At 34.9% G+C, this 23,302-nt stretch overlaps 1 protein-coding gene across 1 annotated transcript in view; it reads right to left on the reverse strand.

Annotated features, from left to right (window-relative positions):
• Positions 1 to 23,302, reverse strand: part of Spidr (scaffold protein involved in DNA repair) — a 331,648-nt gene that overhangs the window by 306,361 nt on the left and 1,985 nt on the right. Inside the window, exon 2 of the mRNA XM_033760739.1 lies at positions 21,485 to 21,648. The gene's annotated coding sequence lies outside the window, so the exon portion shown is untranslated. The remainder of the gene's footprint in view (positions 1 to 21,484; positions 21,649 to 23,302) is intronic.

Raw genomic sequence — 23,302 nt, forward strand, 5'->3', positions numbered from 1 at the left:
GACACACAAGCTCAAATATCACATGATTTCTCTTATATGAGAAACACTACATAATAGAAAATAAAGAACAAAATAAAAGAGAAACAGGAAGCAGGGAGTTCAAATAGTCCCCTAAATTACATATGCCATTGTTTTTAAAATATTTAGTATATACGCTAATATGTTCCATTTATATATTGTTTATCTTAGTTGGTTGAAAAGAAAGTTTGTATTATTACCTTTCTTTCTTGTAACAATCTTTTTGGCTTGTCTTCTACTGAGTAACTACTTTGAAAATTAACAATATACAATATAATAACTATTGTTATTCTCTTACTATTTGGTTATGAAAATGTTTTATTTTTTCATAAAATAAAAAAGGAACATTTACATTTCTCAACCCACTCAAGTTGACAATCAAGATCAACCATCACAATTGACATGCTGATCAATTTTTCATTCTTTTTTATTACTCAATCCATTTTTTAAATTTTTATTAGTATATGTTTGTGATATAGACATAATAAATACATTCATTATGTAGAATAGGTACATCTCATATAAGACTAGCATTATCCTGATACCAAGACCACACAGAATACTACCAATTAATACCCCTTATGAGTACAGATTTTAAAACCCTCAACAAGATATTATAGAACTGAATCTATCAGCATATTGAAAGGATATACACCACAATTGAAAAAGATTTATCCCAGCAATCCAAAAATGTCCCAACCTATAAAAAAATCAATCTAATATACTACATCAATGAAATAATAGAGAAAACAAAATGAGCATCTCAATTGCCTTAGAAAAAGCATTTGGTAAAATCCAACATCCTTTTTTTTTTTTTTTTTTTTTTTTTTTTTTTTTTCCTGGGGATTGAACTCGGGTCCTCGCGCTTGCAAGGCAGGCCACCGAACCGCTGAGCTAAATCGCCAGCCCCAACATCCTTTTTTGATAAAAGACACTTGAAGATCTAGGAATAGAGAAATTCTTCTACTAAATATATTGGCATGTGGGGCAGGAAACTGAGGACAAGTACAACCTGAAAATGGGCAGCAGCATTCAAGAGGCTGAGGAATCCAGTAGAAGAAATGAAAAGCAGGAATTGCTCTCCTCTCTCTTCCTTCACTTCCTCTCTCCTGTCATCATGAGATGAGCTGCCTACTCTATCTACTACATACTCTCTGCTATGATGTTTTACCTCATCCTGGGCCCAGAAGCAATTGAGCCAAGCGACCATGGACTGAAACTGTGAATCAAAATAAATCTTCCTTTAGGTTGATTTCCTCAGGTAATTTGTCACAGTGGTAGAAAGCTGATTAACACATCAATAAAATAAAAAAAATTTTAAGTAAATTAGACAGTGACAAATTGAATATTTTTAAGGAGGTACTGATGGCAAGGATGAAGGCAAACAGCTGCACTTTACATTATTATATAAAAGAAACTGTGTGGCTATAAGTTTGATAAAGAGATTTAAAAAAACAGGATAGTAAAGTTGACCATTATGTTACTATCAACTTTCATTTTACTGGAGTACTTTCTTCTCCTTGGATAACCCCTAAAATAGTGCAGAAAGCCAAGAAAAGTAGAACAACCTAGATGTCTCAGACGCATTTTTGGAAAAACAGAAAAATAAGGTAGTATATCCAAATTAAGATATCAGGGGACCAAAGCCTGGAAAAGTCTTCCATTCTTAAGGAAAAAGCAAAAGCCTCAGATGCCTCAGCTACAGCTGTTGTAACTATAGAAGCAAGAAAGGGAAAAAAAAGAACAGATTTTCTGGAGTGCTGTAAGATTTCTCTATGGCTTTGTAACCCAAAAAGTTGGCTGCATATAGCCAATTTTAGGTATATCCTTTATAAAATATGAAAAGAATTTTTATTGCAATTGATGTTTTTTTAAATTGCTGGCATTAAAAGAAAGAAAAGCAAACTGACCAAACTACTGAAATAAATAAATACATGAGGGCCAGGGATTTAACTCAGTGGTACCACCGCCTGCCTCGTAAGCACAAGGTCCTGAGTTCAATCCCGGTACCAAAAAAATCACAAAAAAATAAATGAAATAAATCCATGAGAAACAAATATTAATTTAAATTTCTCTTGTGAGCTCTTTCTTCACACTTTTACAATTACTTATACTAGTATTGTCTTCTTCTGGCCCCAGAAATGTACATTAATGGTAGAGAGAAGAATTAATTTCCTTATGTTGCTTTATTTTTTTAAATTTATTTATTTATTTTTGTATCAGGGATCAAACTCCAGACCTTGCGCTTATGAGGTAGGTGGCAGAACCACTGAGCTAAATCCCCGGCCCTGCTTTAATTTTAATATAGTACTTCTTCTTTGTTTTTTTTGTTTTTTTTGTTTTTGAGACAGGGTCTCACTGTGTAGTTGAGATTGACCTGGAACTCACTATGTAGCCCAGGCTGGTCTCGAACTCACAGTGATCCTCCTGCCTCAGCCTCCCAAGTGTTGGGATTACAGGCGTGCACTACCACACCCGGCTTTAATATAGTACTTCTGAGTAAATCATCATCAAACTCTATACTCTCTTCAAAATTCAATTACTAGTGTATATTCCCAATTTAAGACTCTAAATGCAAATTAATTCTTTTCCTTAAAAAATAAGTGCTCCATCTTAATTTTCAATTTCTCTATAGAGTTCTATTTGAGGCAGAACTGTGACATCCCCCTCAAATTCATATGTAGAAATCTAAAGTCTTCAACTATAACAATATTTGGAAATAAGGTCTTTAAACAGGGAAGTAAGTTCAAATGTGAGTGCTAAGGTGGACCCTAATCCAATAGGACTAATGTCCCTAGAAATGAGATGGGTATCAGGGATGCCAGAGATACAAAGGCATAGAAAGGCCTGAGGACAAAGTAATCCTCCAGTACCAAGATCTTGGACTTCTAGCCCCTAGGACTGTGAGAAAATAAAATTTCTATTGTTTAAGCCACCCAGTCTGTGTATTTTGTCATAACTAATACAAATACCATTTTCTCTGAGATATTTCTAACTGAAAGCAGCATCAACTTAAATGATTTCTTCCCCTTCCAAATTGATTTCTTCCTCTTCGAAACAACTGGTGAATTATTAAACTCTTCAAAAGCAACTTTCTCGTTTGTAAATTTCAGAACCATTAGAAGTTATCAAAGGATTCACACAACTAAGAAAGATTATTAATAATACAGATGTTAATAGCTCTAGCTTGTGATTAAGGAAAAAAGAAATGAAACTTCCTAAAAGGTCTTGATGTTTTTAGAGAATGAGTATAATGCCACGGCCAATTTGCTGGCCAAGACAGCCAATGCACATTTAAAGAATTCACGCGATAAATTGACCCTAGCAAAATGGGTACGCCAACAGTCAGGACATTTAGGCTCTGCTGCTATGCACTGTGTCTGTTGCTACTGTTTCTCCCCAGTAGTGAAAAATGGACTCCTGGTTGTGTTCTTCACCCAGCAGGTCCCAAGCTTATATTATATTGGGGAAATTGAACAGTCTCCAGGTCAGGGTCACAGGGTAACTTCACTTACTCAGCTATTCAATGATGCTGCTTCACAAATATCACTACCTCAAACAATGTAACAATGTAGTTGGCTCTGAATCCTCTTTGGGCTGTATTCTGAAGACTACCCCTTGTAAACATTATGGTATAATCGAGAGTTAAGATTAATTGTTGTCTGTCTAATATGACCTTATCTAACTCAAGGACCAAAATTTCCATTTTATTGCAAAAATGTAAAAAATGTATCAACCTACTTCATCCAAATATCACTCATTCAGCATTAATCAATCACAGTTTATGATGTATCAAAATGTTTCTACAATTATCAATAGGACTATATGGCTTGAAAATGTAAGGTTATAAGTATAGATAAACCTTCAAATTATACCCCTCAAATTGTCAGATTAACAAAGATCTGTATTAATATGTCTATAGTTGCTAGAAAATGTTATCCATTTTAATATAACCTCCCCTATATTAAAACCCTGTGTTAAACTAAAGAGAGCTGGGTGTCACACCCTCTTGGGGGAATTAGGGACCAGCAATGAAATTAGTTAATTCAATAGATTTGGAGTTAATGGCAAATAAATTAAAACATATTGGACAAGGTATTTCCCAAGCAGTAACAATTAATGCTCAATGGTTACCAACTATTATCCAATCACATCAGAACACAATGAATTATCAAAAACAAATGTTAAATATCTTTAATAGGACTAAAATTAATCAATTGAAAGTGGATACTAACCTAACTACATTAGCCAATTGGACTCTATGCTCTACAAAACATTTATATGTATTAATTTTTAAAAACACACAAATGCTAATGATTAGATGAATACTTGGAGAGCTCTGTTTAATATCCCATCACAATTTTGGATGCAGATTACAGCTCATAATGTGACTTGTAATGAGATGTTACGTTGGAGCTCCATTGTGTTTTCGGCCTCAAAAACTAATATGCTGTGTGCTTTTCACATATTACCTATAGTTAAATCTGGTTATTTTATGTTAACACAAACAAAAGGAACTCATATTGATGATAGAAATGCTACCTATTCTTTAGAAGATTGTGTGTTACCTGATCAAGGGCCAAATTGTGATGGCCTTCTCCATAAAATGGAACCTTGTTTGTTGTAACATTCTGTAAACTTGTGTATTTTTTAAATAAATTTGTATGTAATTTTCATGTACATGTATGTATTTTTACTTTATGTCCTGTATCTAATTTTTCTGTTCTTTATGAAACTGAAGCACAATATGTTTGTTTCACCAGCAATAATGTCACTGAATTAGGCGTAATGAGGTTGTGCCCTCAGTTCTCTGGGTGTCTGCAGCGCATAGAGAGTCCTCACTGGAATGGTGATGTTTTCTTCTTGACTCCTAATCTGGTGAATGATATTTCTTTAACTTCAGTGCCCAAACCTCTTCCTCTACTCTTAATCTATGTACACTTGCCCTCTGTAAAATCTATAATTCAGGAATCTCAACTTTTGGATAAACATTTACAAAAAAAATCTAAAAGCTTTAAATAAACATAGATTACAAACTCAAATAGTAGCTGGACAGTAATAAGAGATTTCTCATATAATAACAAGATTCTAATCACCATTGGTATGACTTTATTTCAAAGCAGTACTGCTAAATTATACTTTTCTGCTATCTTTACTCCTTTATTATGTATCATTATTGTGCTATGTTTACTATGTGTTTATAACTACTGGATGTACACCAAAATATGTACCGTGTACCATCGCCTTATATTTGGCACCATTTCTGTCTACATGAATCTTTGTAACTCTAGGGCTGAAATGAAGTGACCATGGTAAAGAGGTAAATCAGATTCATGTGACCAAAGAATGACCCTGATGCTTGTCCCTGATATTGATATAGAGTGGAACATCTTGAGAATGGAATTTGGCCCCAGCTCCTAGCCAGATTTGGGAAGTCGAAACATTGCACTAAGTCATGTATGCCTATTGGCACCAGGGCCACCTTTGTATCACATGGTATAAAAGTAACAACAGTGGGAGCAAAAGGGAGAGAGAGAAAGGGAGGGAGGGAGGGAGAAAGAGAAAGAGAGAGAGAGAGAGAGAGAGAGAAGGAGAGGTGGAGGGAGACAGAGAGAGGGAGCACGAGCTGCTGCACTGTACTATTCTGCAAATCCCATCCCAGAACAAAACCTCCTTTGTGGTAAGTGCTGCTTCCCAATCTGTTGATGTATTGTACCCTATATGTGATATTCTAATTCCATTTTTTTTAATCTTTTCCATCATTCTATCAAACTATTGCAAATCTTGGAGTAGTGTGTAGTGGCTTTATTTGAGGATCGAGTCCCAAAATCTGATTAAAAGTGTACCTCCGCTGGCAAATTTATCTTGTCAACACAGATGTTTAAATCAAAATGCAAGCACAAAGAGATCTAACAATTCCACAGCAGAGATGACCACCAATTTATTTTGAATATGGGAGAAGAAAGAACCTATTTAAATTTGGAACCATCTATTATGTACAAAAGGAGAAAGAGCTAATACAGAATGACAACACACACATAAAACGAAATGGGGAGGGGGTCAGGGATTTAGCTCAGTAGTTCCAACACCTGCCTTGCAAGCACAAGGGCCCAAGTTTGATCCCCAGTACCAAAACAAAAGAAAGAAAGAAAAAGAAATGGGGAGCTGGGTGTTGTGGTGCACGCCTATAATCCTAGCACTCAGGGGGCTGAGGCAAGACGACTGCCTCAAGTCCAAGGCCAGCCTGGGCTACATAGTAAATTCAAGGACAGCCTGAACTATAGTGAGACCCTGTCTCAAAAAACAAAAAACAAAACAAAACAAACAAACAAACAAAAAGAAATGGGGATTGGGGAACAAAAGGAAAGGCTGTCCATCAAAATGGTGTGCACACACACGCTCTCTCTCGCTCTCTCTCTATATATATAATGTATAATATATTATTTTATGCCATATATAATTATATAATATATGTAAATATATTTATATTTTTATATATTTATATCTGCTAATGCTACCAGAGTACACAGTTGGATTACAATCTTTTGGCATTGTAAAAATGGTAGGATTAACTAAGACCCATAACCTAAAATTCAAGAGAATAATTTAACACAAACATGTTACAGTATTATTTTCTACATATGTTTATATATTATTTTCAAATCATGATGTAATCAGGGCCCAGAAACCAGAAAGATAGCATTATGTACTCCAGGCAGGTCCTGCAATCACACAGACTTTAAAGAATCTCTGAAGAGACAGCAAATTTATTTCAGTGTCTTGGTTACTTTCCTCATTGCTGAGACACAATATCCCCCAATACCCACAATTTAAAAAGAGGAGAGGTTTATTTTGGTTCATGATTCAGTCCATGGTAAGCCAGCTCCAAAGAACAAACAACATGCCAAAAAGGCATGGTTGAGGAAAAGGTGCTGACCTCATGGCCAGCAGGAAGCAGAATCATCAAAGATACATCCTTCCAGGTCATGCCCATAGTGACCCACCTCTTCCGAAAAGACTGGTTATAATGCCCATAATCCAATTACCTTCCAAACACATGAGGCTTTGGTGCCATTTTCACTGTAAACCATAACATCTGGCTGCTAAATCTATTTTTTGCTTTTTTGTTGAACCAGGGATCGAACTTGGGACCTTGTGCTTGCAAAGCAGGCGGCGGAACCACTGAGCTAAATCCCTGGCCCTTCTAAATCTATTTTAAACATAGAATTGTCCACTTACAAAACTAAAAAGAAATTGAATCTTCTGTGTGCTCCACGGCACGACTCATCACTTTTCACAGAAACTCTATGAGGAATGTATTATTAAATTAATTTAATGGACAACTCAAGTTGAGCCCTAAGAAAGCCAAATATCTTGCCTAAGGCCAGCAGTGGCTGAGAGGAAGAGCAAAGATTTGAATGTAGGGTGACACATATAACACCAATGCCAAGTGCCTTCCTTTGTCTCCAGAGTATCGAAGGCAAAACTGTCAGCACATTCTCTAATATCAAATGGGCTATTTAAAATAAGTGGAGATAAACTTAGACAGAGGCAAAAAGGTAACACTGTACACCCAGATCAGCAATTTTACAGTCTAAGACCAAAGACTTCTATAAGATTACTTACATAGAAAAGTAAGCTGTTTACATGTTTCCTGAGATTTTTAAATTTTTTCCACTTTTTATGAAAATTTAAAACAAACCTAAAGATAGTATGGTAAGCAAAGTTTGTCTTAAATATACTGCTATCTAGAAAGGAAAGGGGAAAAGGAAAAAGATCAAACTCAGGACCTTGTACTTGCGAGGCAGGCACGGTGCACAAGGCCCCAAGTTCAATTCCCAGTACCAAAAAAAAAAAAAGAATGGAAAAACTAACTACTACATCTGAACAGAACTTATATCAAAACTATATAAAGAACCACCTAGAAAGAAAAGGGGAATGGGAAAAGAGACTGGAAGAGGAGGATATTCTTCCATGTTTTTTAATACCCAAAACACTTTTTTAAAAAATTTCTGCTTATCAACAGATCACTAAGAATGGAGCAACTAACAGCTATTTCTGTGCAGGACTTACATTAAAACTGTATAAAGAAAATAAAAACTGTATAAAGAACATCTACAACCAAACAATAAAAATATAATTAATTGGAAAGGGATTAGAACACCTATATCATAAATGATGGTATATGACTGAGCAAGCAAATGAAAACATGTCAACATTATTATTAGGTAAATGCAAAGTAAAACTACAATGAAATACCTCCATACACCTACCACATGAAAGACTAATAAATATCACATGTGGAATAATAATAATATAAATAAAGTTTTAATAACAACTTGGTAATATAAAGGAACAAAGTCTTCAGGAGAATCATAAGCTCAAGGCTAGACCTATGACAACTTAGCAAGACCATGTCTCAAAATAAAAAATAGAAAGAGCAAGGGATATGGCTAAAAGGTAAAATGTCCTGTTATCCAGTACCAAAATAAATAAATATAATTTTTTAAAGGGGAGTTGGGAATATAGTGTAGTGGTAGAACAGGAGGTCTTCGGAATACATATATACATACATACACACATACATACATAAGATCAATTTCTGGTATACAGCATATAGGGAGGTCTTGCTTTCTACTCGTGTCAATCTCTAAGAAAATGCTTAATCTTTTTGCATTTCATATAATTATGAATAGTTTCACAATTTTGGTATTTGTTTTCTTTTTATTCCATCTCTTCTGTATTCCTTTGTTCCTATCTTTATACCTTCTTTTGGGTTCTCCAAATGTTTTATAATTCAATTTCTTTCTTCCCTTATTTTTTAGTAATAATTCCTTTCATTTTTTCCTTTGTTTTTAATGTTTGTCATAGGAATTATAACATACACCTTTTTTTTCCCTGTACCAGGGATCGAACTCAGGACCTTGCATTTTGTGAGGAAGGCATGGGGAAGGCATGGTGCCACTAAGCTACATCCCCAGCCCAAACTTTAATTGTTCATACTGGACTTAGAGCTGATTCTACCACTTCACATAGTAAAAGAACCAAAATTATTCTAGTAAGCACATAGTTCCTTCCATCAATCCAACCCCATCTTTTAGGCTATAGCTGCCATATTATACCTATGTATGCCATAATTGCCATATAATAATACGGTCTATTTTAAACATCAAACTAATGTATTTACTATTGGATAAGGAGGAAAGATTTACATATTTATCAACTGCTATGCTCTTCACTCCTAAAGATCTGAGTATGCAGCTGGTATCACTCTAGCTTAAGAAACTTCCTTAAATATTTCATATAGTGCAGATCTGCTGCAATGAGATCTGTCAATTTTTTTTACCTGAAAATGATTTTATTTTGCCTCCATTTTTGACAGATATTTTCTTAGTTATAAAATAAGTCTTCTTATCTGGTTATAGAATTCTGAAATAACTTTTGTTTAATAGCACTTTATAGCCTGCTAACCTGCATTATTTTTGATAAGTACTCAGCTATCATTTGTTACTGTTATATGTCTCAAAGTGCTTTGGAGATTTTTTTTCTTTATCATTTCAAACAGCTTCTTTATGATGTGCCTAAGCATTATTTTATTGCACTTATGTGGTTTTAAGTTCACTGAATTTCTTGAATATATGAAATATATATATAAATATTAAATATATATGTTCATATAAATATATGAATATACAAATATAAACGGATATATAAACATGAATATATAAATGAATGCTTTTCATTACTTTAGATAATTTTTCAGCTAACTATTGCTCCAAACTTTTTGTCACAACTTCTATGGACTTTTTTTTGTTGTTGTTACCGGGGATTGAACTCAGGACCTTGTGCTTACAAGGCAGGCGCCAAAAATCACTGAGCTAACTCCTTGGCGCCTACTTTAAGGACTCTTATAACATAGATGAGATCTTTTGGGAGTGTCCTCTCAATCACTGAGCTATCTTCATTTTTTTTAATTCATTAAGTTTATTGGTACACTTTAGGTATACAATATGATGGCATTCATCATTGGGAATTTGTACCTTTACATGATATATCTTGTTTCTTATTTTTTTCCCATCCCCCTGACCTCCATCAACCCCTCATCCCTCCCTATTTACAAAGACTTTGTTTCCACTTTTTTTTTCCTTTTCTCATATTTCTTCCGTTCCCTACTTTCCTTACCACTGCCCTTCCTATTTCCCCCTCCCCTTCCCCTTTGGACCTTGTCTTCCTATTTCACAGGATCTCTTATACATTTTGATCTTTATTTACACTTTCAGTTTCTCACACCAGAGAAACTATTCAGTATGTACATGTGTGTCCTATTTTATTTCACTTAGGAGTATGGCCTCAATGTGCATCCATTTAGTGATAAATGTCTCTAGTTTCCCATTCTTTATGGCTAGGTAGTACTCCATCTTATTTCTTTTTAAATCTTCTTTAGGCTGGATGTGGTAGCGCAGGACTATAATCCCAGCACTCGGGAGGCTGAGGCAGGAGGATCACTGCGAGTTCGAGACCAGCCTAGACTACATAGTGAGTTCCGGGTCAGTCTCAACTACATAGTTAGACCCTGTCTCAAAATAAATAAATTAATTAAATTAAATTAAAAATCTTCTTTATCTAGTCATCAGTTGATGAGTATTTGGGCTGTTTCCAAGATTTAGCTATTATAAACTGCTGCTATAAATATGGGTACATATAGTGCTGTGGTATGATGCTTTTAATTTGGGGGAAGATACCTAGCAGGGGAATAGCTGGGTCAAATGGGACCTCTAATCCTGGGTGGGGGGGGTTGTACCAGGGGTTGAAGTTAGGACCTTGCGCTTGCAAGGCAGGCGCAACGCCACTGAGCTAAATCCCTGGCCCTCTAATCCTAGTTTTTTGAGGTATTTCTACACTGATTTCCACAGTGCTTGCACCAGTCTGCACTCCCACCAACAGTAGAGAAGGGTTTCTTTTTCCCACAACCCCATCAGCATTTATTATTGATTTGGTTTTTTTTTTGTTTTTTTTTTTGGCAGTACCAGGGATTGAACTCAGGACCTTGTGCTTGCAAGGCAGGCGCTGGTGCCACTGAGCTAAATCCCCCACCCCTGGTTGATTTATTGATAGCAGTCATTCTTTCTGGGTTGAGGTGGAATCTCAGTGTTGTTTTCATTTGCATCTTTTGGATGACGAGTGATGTTGAACATTTTTTCATGTTTATTTGCTGTTTCTATTTCTTTGAGAAATGTTTGATTTCAGATGCCCATTTTTTTATTGGGTCTTTAAATTTGGGAGGTCTGATTTTTTTAAAGTTTTTTATATATTCTAGATAGTCTGAGGAACAGCTGGTAAAAATTTTTTCCCATATTGTGGGTTGTCTCTTCACTCTGTTGGTGGTTTCTCTCGTTGTGCAGAAGCTTTTTAATAAGATGAGATCCCAGTTGCTGATGCTTTGGGCTAGTTCCCGTGTGACTAAGGTTTTGTTCATGAAGTCTTTTCCTATGCCAGTGTCTCCAAGAGATCTACCTAATCTCTCTTCCAGCAGGTTTCGTGTTTCTGTTTTAGATCTTTGGTCCATTTCCTTTTTTTAGTTTAGTGCATGGTAAGAGATGTGTATCTAGTTGTTTTTTTGTTTTTGTTTTTGTTTTTGTTTTTGTTTTTTGTTTTTTTTTGTGTGTGTGTGTGTGTGTGTGTGTGTTTAATGTATGTCTAGTTTTAATCTTTGGCAAGTTGAAACCCAATTTTTCTAGCACTATTTTTAAAAAGGTTGTCTTTCCTCTAGTATTTTCATTTTTTGAAGTCTCTTTTTCACTTGTTAAGGTTGACTAATTTTTCCATCCCTTTCCAATTTTATATAACCCCATCAAATCAATCCTTCAAGAATTTTTATTTGGTTCTTTTATCTAGTTTCTCTTTCTCAGCTTAGATTTTTTTAACTGTTCAATCACTATACATGTATTTTCCTTTCTGTCCTTCATGTGAGTTACAACAGCTTCTAACTCTAACATAGCAGTCATGTCAGGGCCATTTTTGATGGACATATAGATCACTTTTTCTTTTTTTTGGGGTATCGTGGATTGAACTCGGGTCCCTGCACGTGTGAAGCAGGCGGCAGAACCACTGAGCGAAGTCCCTGGCCCTAGATCACATTTTTTTGTTTCTGATCAGGTTTTTTTCTTTTTTTCTTTCTTTGTATCAGGGATCAAACTCAGGACCTTGTGTTTACAAAGCAGGCAGCAGAACTATTGAGAACCAAATCCCCAGTTACATTTTTTTGTTTCTGTATGTGTATGTGTGTAATAATGTGGACTGTATCCTGGGAGGTATGAATTATATATTTTTAGAAACTTTAGATTTAATGATATTATCCTGAAGAATACTTGTTTTAACTTAATAAACAGTTAACTTGCTTATACACACTCTGCAAACTTTCTCCCTATGGTGGGCAACAAATGAAACCTCTTTAGTTCTTTTAATCCAGGATTTTTTTTTTTTTTTGAGACCATCTCTCTATGTAGTCTAGGCTGACCTTCAACTTAGTATGCAGACCAGACTGCCCTCAAACTAGCAATCTTCCTGCTTCAGCTTCCCAAGTGCCAGGATTATAAGCATGTACAACCACCCTCAGCTTAACATAAGATTTCCTTGCAGAATTTAGGAAACCCTCTTTTGTACAACTCTGCATTCACTAACTTGCCACCTTCTAATGTCATCTCAAACTCAGTACTGTGATTTCTATCCAAGCTTCAGTTACTCTGCACAACTGACTGGCTCCTACTTTCAGGCAACTAGCAATAAAAAATTTAAAACTCACTTTGTGCCATTTTGTCTGCCAAATGTCATAATCTTTTGGTTTCTGGCTGCTTTCTGCCCTTCTATTATGCAATTACATAAGCATTTCAATGTTTTATACAAAATCTGTCAGTTATTTTCAGAAAAAGTAATCACATATATGCTAATCTGTCCTCTTAGAAAGGAGAATTCCTAAAGATTATGTTTGATATTTGAAAACTTGAAAACTATTAAAGTCACATGCATATCGATATATATCATTACTTTTAGCATTATATGGTAATAACAATATTTCCCAAAGCAGTTTTCTATTCTAGTCTTTCTTATATCAAAAAAGAGAAACATTTCAGAAATCGAAGAAAGAAAGAGGAGAATGAATGGAAAGGGCTCCTCCTCCTCCTCCAGTTTAAGGACTGCCAGGAGATTTAAAGAGCTGTAACCCTTTTTTTAAACCTTAATTTTTTTGTTTTGCTCTTTTGGGAACCAGCTATTAAGGAGTAGGGCATTCAAAAGCAACTATACATACAAGGAAAAGTTAGAAAGCAATTGCACATGTCCAGGGAAAGTCATAGATTTTAAAAAAGACTAAGAAGACCTTTCCTTTACACATCCAGGTAATCCTTCACAGAAAGATAGCCTACAGCAACCAAAAATGTGTAAATAAATGAGCAAAACTAACAAAAACAACAATAATAACAACAAAATATAGTAAACTCTGGGGAAAAGAAAAAATGATTTCCAGAGTCACCATATTATTAGAGTCAAATGTCCAGTTTTTTTTTTTAAAGGCATAAAAACAAATAGGAACATATGGCCCATTGAAGGGAAAAACCAACAGAAACTGTCCTTGAAAAGAAGCTGATAGCAGATTCTCTAGATAAAGACTTTAAAACAACTAGTTTAAAGAGGCTGAAGATTAAAGAAAGATGTGGAGAAAGACAAGAAAATAATGTAGATAACCATACTAATAAATAGAAAGCATAATGAGAAATCCCCAAAAATTTTGGATCTGAGAACTACGAGGTAAAAATGGAAAATTCACTAGATAAATTTAAAGGCAGAAGAATCAGTCAACTGAAAGATAGGACAATGGAAAATAATTTAATCTGAGTAAAAGAAAGACAAAAGAATGAAAACAGATGATAAGAAACCTGTGGGACATCACCAAATGAACTAAAATATCCATTGTAGAAGTATCAGAAGAAACTAAGAGAAAAGAGCAGAAAGAGTTGAAGAACAAATAGCTGGAAACTTCTCAAACTAATAAAAGATAAAAATAAAATCATCCAAGAAATTAGAGAGTAGTGGTGTATGTCTACAACCCCAACTACTCAAGAGGCTGAAGGAGGAGGGTCACAAGTTTTAAGGCCAGCCCGGGCAACACAGGAAGACTGTCTTGTTACAATTAAAAAAAAAAAAAAAAAAACCAAGAAGCCCAACAAATTCTAAGGAAGATAAAAATGAAAGAGGCCACACAACCCTATAATCCAAGCATACCGCCTGGCTGAATGGCTGAAACAGGCGGACTACAAGTTTGAGCCCAGCCTAGACAACTTAGTGAGACCCCTGTCTCAAAATTTAAATTTTAAAAAGGGCTGGGATGCAGCTCAGTGTGGAAGCCTTGGGATCCATCCTCAGTACTTCCAAAAAAATTTTTTTAAAAAGAAAACACCATGACACATTATAATCTAACTTTCAAAAGCCAAAGACAATCTTGAAAGCAGCAAGAGAAAAACAACTTATCATAGGTAAAAGATGCTCAATATTATTAGCAAATTCCTCAACAAAAAAAGAAACTTCAGAGGCCAAAAGACAGTAGGTCAACATATTGAGTTTAAAAGAAAAACTTGTCAACCAAGAATTCTATATCATTTTTTTTCAAAAGTGAGGGAGAAATTAAGACAAACCTAGAAACACAAAAATGCAGGGAGTTTGCTACTGTTAAACCTGCCAAAAAAACATCCTCAAGGTCATCCTACAGGTTGAAATGAAAAGACACTACGAAGTAATTATAAGCTATATAGTGCCAGGGAATTAGCTCAATGGTGCTACCGCCTGCCTTACAAGTGCAAGGTCCTGAGTTGAATTTCTGGTACCACACACACACACACACACACACACACAAACAGTGACCTACAAGCTATATGAAGAAATGAAGATTTTAATGAAGGCAAATACATGAGCAATTAAAAAGCTAGTAATTCACCTGCCTCGCAAGCACAAGGTCCCAAGTTCAATCCTCGGTACAAAAAAAAAAAAGCTAGTATTATTATAGCTTTGTTTTCTACATGAACCAAGAGACTAAAAAAATTGAAAGATGATTAGTCCAAAAAGTAGTATTACTAAAGACCCAATCAAAAAAGGAGCAAGTGAAATGAATAGATACTTCACAGAGGAAGAAGTACAAATGGCCCATAAATACATGAAGAAATGCTCAAAATCATAGCCCATTAGAGAAATGCAAATTGAAACAACACTGAGATTCCATCTTACCCCAGGAAGAATGACCATCATCAAAAAGTCAAATAATAACAAATGCTGGCAAGACTGGGGGTGCGGGTGGGAGGAACCCTTCCTGAAAGAGTTAAAGACATCATATTACAGAGATACATGCATACCTATGTTCATAACAGCACAGGTCATTATAGCTAAATCCACCAAGCAGCCTATATGTTCATCAACAGATGAATGGATAAAGGAAATGTGGTATTTACACACCATGGAGTACTACTCAGCCATAAAGAACAGACTGCAGTTATTTGTAGGAAAATGAATGCACCTGAGACCATGTTAAGTTAAATAAATCAGACACACAAGTTTGCATATTGTATTGTTTCTCTTCTCTGAGAAACCCAGCATAAAAATAAAGTGCAAAATAAAAAATAAAAAAGTAGGGAGACAGACTGTTCTCACCAAGGAAGGGGATCAAGAGATAGAGACAGAGGAGTGGGAAGGAAGGGATTAAAAAAGTGGAACTGGGATGTGTTATGTACATTTACCAACTCCCACAAGGAATGCAAACATTATGTACTGCCAATATGTACAAAAAACAAACAAAAAAAGAAGAGGATCAAAAGACATGCAGAGGGAGGAGGAAGGGGAGGGAAAGGGTATAAAAGAAGGAATTATGTGTTATATGCATGTACCAACTCCCCACAAGGAATATAAACATTATATATTCCACACATGTATTAATAAACTAAAATTTGAAAATAAAAAGTAATATTACTATAATTTGGTATATGACTCCATATTTTGTTTATTAAATAATTTAAGAAAATGAATTTAGAAAAATTATTAGTTTGCCCCCATCTAAAGGAGTAGAGACAAAGTTATAAAAAAGCAGGGGTTTTTTGTATGCTACTGATGTTAACCTGGTATATAATTAAATTAGAATGGTAAAACTTTATGATTTAAATGTAATGCCCATGGTAACATAAATAAAAGAGCTGTAGAATATATAGAGAAAAGAAGGGAGGGAAGAAAATTTAAACATTTCACAAAATATTAACAAACAAAAAAACAAATGCAGGAAAGAAGGGACAAACCATTATGCATACTGAAAACAGCAAAATGACAGAAGTTCCTCTGTACTACTCATTACTTTAAGTTTAAATTAAACTAGCCTACCAAAAGACAGGCAGGTTGGATTAAAAAGCAGAACCAAACTACATATTATCTATATTACACTCACTTTAGATCCAAAGACATATACAGATTGAAAGTGAAAGGACAGCAGGCATGGTGGTGCACACCTGTAATCCCAGCACTTGGGAGGCTGAGGCAGGAGGATCGCTGTGAGTTCGAAACCAGCCTGGGCTACATAGTGAGTTCCAGGTCAGACTCAACTACATAGTGAAACCCTGTCTCAAAAAAACAAAAGAACAAACAAACAAACAAAGTGAAAGGACAGCAGGCATGGTGATGCACGCCTGTAATCCCAGCACTCGGGAGGCTGAGGCAGGAGGATCGCTGTGAGTTTGAGAGCAGCCTTGGCTACAGAGTGAGTTCCAGGTCAGTCTCAACTACACAGTGAGACCCTGTCTCAAAAAAATGGAAAAAAAAGAAAGAAAGAAAGAAAGAAAGAAAGAAAGAAAGAAAGAAAGAAAGAAAGAGAGAGAGAGAGAGAGAGAGAGAGAGAGAAAGAGAGAGAGAAAGGACAGAAAAAGATATTCCATATAAATTGTAAGAGAACAGAAACATCCAAACTAATATCAGAAAAAATAGATTTTAACCTAAAATGATTATACAAGATAATGAAAGATACACATATTAATATTAATACACCAAGAAGAAATAAAAATTTAAAACTTTTATGAATCTAATACAAGACCATAAAAGTATACAACTAGATCTAACAGACAAATACACAAAAACTAACTACATCTAACACACATAGATACAACATGGTACACAATAGCATATATATTCTTCTCAAGTGTACTGGAACAAGTTCCAAGACAGACCACATGGTAAGCCACAATTAAATCAAAATGTGTTATATATACACTATAGAACAGTACTGAGCCTGAGAAAGGAAGGAAATTCTGACAACACAAATGAGCCTTGAGGACATTATGGTAGGTGAAATAAAGCATTTGCAAAAACACAAACACTATATAAATCTACTTACAAAAGGCAATTAGAATAATGTAATCAAATTCAGAAAGATAGAAAGTAAAATGGTGGTTGTAGGAACTAGGGGCTAGAGAAAGGAGAATTACTGATTAATGGGTACAGAGTTTCAGTTTCATAAAAAAATGAAATGAGTTCTAGAAATGGATGCTGATGATAACCACACAGCACTATGCATATATTTAATAACACTCACTGAATTATCCAATTAAAAAATGATCAAAATGGTTTTATGTATTATGTCATATGTATTTTCTAATTTAAAGTATTAGATTCCTCCGCCTGCCTTGCAGGCACAAAGTCCGGAGTTCGATCCCTGGTACCAAAAAATAAATAAATATATAAATAAATAAAATATTAGAGGGCAGAATCATACATATGCTCATTAGACCTAGAAATACTTTGAAATTTTGTCATATCGCTTTCTAAAGGGTTACAATATCCTATGTGAGAATACAAAATTTTGTTGATTCCTGTTGTTAAAACTTTTCCATAACTCCATTTTTGTGAGTTATTAAATCAGTTTTCTACCTCTACTCATAAAAATACAAGGAAATCATCTGTTTCAGAACAATGTATCCAAATTTCAAATTTGAAAACCACATTTGCTGTTTTAAAACTGTATGAACTACTTTTGGATCTTTTATCTGTGCCAGCCAGCTTCTTGTCACCTTCTTAGAAAAAAGCCTGAATCTCATTTAGGCTATAAGTTTGTATTTACACAGGGGTCACTACATAAAGCACATGAGAATTATATAACAAAGCTTACCTAAATCCCATTTCCTTTATACTTCCTGAAAAAATGTTATGAAGACAACTCCCTGCTATGTCTCTGCTGCCCTCTACAGGAATAATTTTTTGTTTTTTCGTTTTTTTGTGGGGTTTTTTGGTACCGGAGATCGAACTCTGGTCCTTGCACGAGGCATACAGAAGAACCACTGAGCTAAATCCCCAGCCCCTACAGGGATAATTCTTAGAAAATATTGATAAAATAGTCTTCTCAAGTGCACACAAAAGATTTTCCAGAATAGCTCATTAATCTGTAAAACTTTTAACAAATTTAAGAAAATTAAAATCATACCTAGTATCTTTTATGACCACAATGGGATGAAATTACAAATCAATAATAGGAAGGACCAAAAAAAAAAAAGCATAAATATGTGGGAAATAAAAAGCTGACTCCTGAGCTGAGGATGTAGCTCAGTGGCACCATACCTGTCTCACAAGCAGAAGGTCCTGAGTTCGATCCCAGGTACAAAAACAAAAAACAAAATCCTGACTCCTGAATAATCAATGTGTGTCAAAGCAAGTTTTAAAGGAGAAATAAAATATCCTGAGACAAACAAAAAATGGAAACATACTAAACCTTATAGGTTGCAATAAAAAGAGTCTAAAAGGGAAGTTGATACCAATAAATGCCTATAATGAAAAAATGAAAGAGGGCTGAAGATGTAGCTCAGCAGTGAAGCATCTGCTTAGCATGCACAAAACATAGGCTTGGTCTGAAGCACCTCCCCCAGAAACCAAATAAACAACCTAACATTATACCCAAAGAACCTGGAGCTTAGTTGATTGTGTCTTGGTTCGTTGAGTATAATGTTAGCTTGTTTATTAAAGGAAATAATAAAGATTAGGAAAGAAATTAAAAAATAGAGACTTGAAAAATAACAGAAAAGTCAGGCACAGTGGAGCACACCTATAATTCCAGCTACTAGGGAGGCAGAGGCAAGAAGATCACTAGTTCAGGCCAATCTGGGAAACTTAGTGAGAGACTGTTTCACAATTTTAAAAAGGACGGAGCTTTAGCTAGTGGTAAAAACACCCCTGTGTTCCATCTCCAGTACTTAAAAATAAAAATAAAAATGAAGAAGAGGTAAAGGGAAAAGAGGGATGAATACAGGTTGTGTCTATAATCTGAAAATCTAAAACTTTTTAGAACCAACATAACAAATGGAAAATTCCAAACCTAGTTTCATGCAATAGGTTGTAGTCAAAAGACACATGTACTAAAAATACTGTATAAAATTACCTTTAGGCTATAACTATACGGTATATATGAAACATAATTAACTATGTTTAGACTTTGGCCCTATCCACAAGATATCTCAGTTGCACATGCAAATATTCCAAAATCCAGAAAATGGTGAAAAATACTTCTATCCCAACCATTTCAGATAAGGAATACTGAAACTGCATTGGCTTTTTTGTATCTGTCTTATTTTACTTAGTATAATGCTCTCTAGGCTCATTAATGTCACAAATGGCAGAATTTTCTTTTTTAAGGCAGAAGTACTCTATTACGTATATATATTTTTTAGTTATCCATTCATTCAAAGTTGGACACTTAGGTTGCTTCCATATCTTAATATGGTGAATACTGCTGCAATGAACATGGAAGTACAGATACTTCTTCAATGTACTGATTTCAATTCCTGTGGAAACACGACCAGAAGTGAGACTGCTGAGTCATATGGTAGTTCTATTTTTTAGTTTCTTTTATAGAAACCTCTATATTATAATATATACAAATGGCCAACAGACATAAAAATAAAAATGCTCATGATCACTTATCATCAGGGAAATGAAAATTAAAACCACCACAATGAAACATCACATTTGTTAGAACAAAGATTTACAAAAAAAGAATAAATATGGGCTTAGGGATGAGCCTCAGCAGTAAAGAATTTACCTAGTATGCATAAGGCCCCAGGTTTGATCCTTAGCACTATAAAAGGAGAGAAAGAAGACAGAACAAACATTAGTCTTATTGGTTTTGAAGACTCCCCAAATACCAAAGATCTAAGAAGTTTGACAAACGCCAAGCAGAAAACCGTATCAAGGCATGTCACAATCAAATTGCTTAAAACCAGCAATAAAGTCTTAAAAAGAATACAAATGAGAATAGCTTCAGGTTTATTAACAGTAACACTTGAGCTAAAAGACAATCAATGCTTTTAAAGATTTGAAAATTATTCTGTCTAAAATTCTACACATATTTTTCATCACATATCAGTATATTTTAAAAGTATCTGCAGACATGTGAAGTCTTCCACAAGTCATATCTCAGAAGCAATTGGAAGATGTGTTCAACCAAAGTAAGTATGAAAACCAAGAAAAAGGAAAACATATGAAATATAGAACATAATGGAACTCCATGCAGGGGAGAAGTGAACAAATTTCTAAAATGATGGTGAAGGGAGACCCCAGGGTGACAACATCTACAAAGCGAAGAGGGCATTGACTTCAAATTGTAGTGGCAACAAGATTAAGGGCAGGAGTTCTCCAAGAAAATGAAACTGGCAGAACACCTACTTTGAGAGTTTAACAGAGTTAAACAATAGTGACTTTATAAATAGTAAATAAAACTAGAAAAACAGAAAAACCAAAATACTTACTAAGGAAAACAAAAAGTTTGAAACAAAAATAGTGATTAATAGTTGTCTTGGTTGTCAATATGTAATGGTTCACAATTATGTTAATGCTTAATAATCTAAACAAACCTTGATATATCTTTAGTTGGAGAATGGAAGAAAAATCAAAGTTCTGTACATACGTGGGGCTGGAGAGTGGGTGACAAAAGAGCTCAGTATTTATCCATGTTTGTAAATATAGCACAGGGTTGGGGATTTAGCTCAATGGTTCCGCCACCTGCTCTGCAAGCGCAAGGTCCCGAGTTTGATGCCCAGTACCCAAAAAAAAAAAATTATAAATACACACAAGCATGTTATTTAGAGCTGAGGGGGGGGTTAAGAACAAAAGAATACACTAAGAGTCAAAACTGATTGTCCCTGAGAAGAGAGTCAGTAGATGCAGAAACACCAAAAGGCTAGGATTAAGAAATGTTATAGACAGCCGGGCATGGTGGAGCACACCTGTAATCCCAGCACTCAGGAGGCTGAGGCAGGAGGATCGCTGTGAGTTCGAGACCAACCTGGGCTACACAGAGAGTTCCAGGGCAGTCTGAACTACATAGTGAGACCCTGTCTCAAAAAACCAAAAAAAAGAGAAATGTTACAGACAATAATAAGTTTTTGAAATAATTAGTTCTTACCTCAGGAAGCTCAGATAGCTCCTCATCATTTGTCAAAGAATGACAACTTGCACAAGAAGCACAATCTGAGATTTCAACAGCATCCTCACCATCTTCACATTCATTACATGCACTAGCATCTTCCCTGTCACTGTCGATCTCCCAGTCAATAAATTGTAATTCATCTAAAAAAATATAATTTTAACTTAATTTATATCTCTGATATTTCTTTTTTAAAATCTATATTTTATTCTCATTAGTTACCATATCTATGTTACTGGGTGATTTTTAAAATTATGACAGCAAAAAGTATATTCCTTCTCATATCTGTAGTTTCTCCCTACTCATACTTCAGTTCTAAATTTACTTTTATTAGTTATCTTTTAATCCTTGTAGCTTTCCAGTATGTTTTTTAAAATAAGGTATAAATTATTTCCTCTTTTCTTACACATCTTGATTTTTTTCAATTAAGATGATTAAGCTTTTTTCCTCATCAGTATATTCTCATTCTTTTCTACAATGTAGTATTCTGTTGCACAGTTGAACTATAGTTTTTTTGTTGTTGTTGTTGTTGTTTTGGTACCACCGATGGAACTTAGGACCTCATGCCTGCAAAGCAGGCACTGTTCTACTCCCAGGTCTAGCTGAACTATAGTTTATATTTAAATAGTTCTCTATTAAAAATGATTTTTTCAAATGTCTTCACCCAATAATTTTTTATAGAGTTCTTTCATTGGTAAGAAAACCACTGAAATTTTATAAAATTTTAACTCTGTAAGCTAAAATATTTTCATACATTAAATAACCAAATGATTCTAATTTGCTGCAAATGAACAAAATTAGTTATTAGTCTCTGAGGTAAGATATATAATAGAAACCTTCCTAGCACACTAAGCACAAGTACTCCCTAACAGCTATTTTTGCAATTCAGAAAGCTAAGATATCATTTACATTCAGAGGTCTGATAGTAATAATTTCACTTCCAGTAAACTAAAATATTAAAAAGGAAAAAAAGTACTAATATTTGATTTGAAAGGAATTTAAGTTTTTAGAAAAGAAAAAATTAAGCTAAAACTAAAATATGGAGAAAACAGTCTTCTTTAATCTGATATTGCTGTTTCAGAAGACACAGTAAAAGTCCACTACAGTTATTATAAAAGATTGGAGTTAGATTGGGATTGAACTCGGGCCCTTGTGCTTGTGAGGCAGGTGGCAGAACCACTGAGCCAAATCCCCAGTACCAAAAAAAAGATCAAATAGAGTGGAGAAGATACTTAACAGAAAAATATTTTGACAATTTTAATGTAAGACTTTCCTGCTTAACCCCAATTCTGGGTCTTACAGCCAAGAGACTCTAATTCTGCAAGAAAGACTAGATATAGTTTTATTTGGGGGGGTACCGGAGACAGAGCTAGGGTCCCTGCTATTGCAAGGCAGGAGGAGAACCACAGAGCTAAATCCCCAGCCCTTAGTTTTAAAAGGCAATTCTGCTATGAAGTGGGTTTGGCAACCACCACACAGAATTAAAATTATAGACATCTTTGGATTTTAATACCAATTGGCACATTTATTAAGTATGTGACTAAGCAAGTGACTTTTTTTTTAAGTTTCTTGAGACAGGGTCTCACTATGCAGTCCATGTTCGTCTTGAACTCACCATGTAGCCCAGACTGGCCTCAAACTCACGGCAAATCTCCTGCCTCAGCTTCCCAAGCATGCACCACCACACCCAGCTACTCACAACTTAGAAAAGTCTCAGTTTTCTTCTGAGGATAATTAGCTCACATGACATAGTAAATTTCAAAGGAAATAACATACATAAAACCAGCCAAGTGTATG

This window comes from Fukomys damarensis, unplaced genomic scaffold (assembly GCF_012274545.1).
Source record: "Fukomys damarensis isolate Sample0158 unplaced genomic scaffold, DMR_v1.0_HiC HiC_scaffold_5, whole genome shotgun sequence".
NCBI lineage: Eukaryota > Metazoa > Chordata > Mammalia > Rodentia > Bathyergidae > Fukomys > Fukomys damarensis.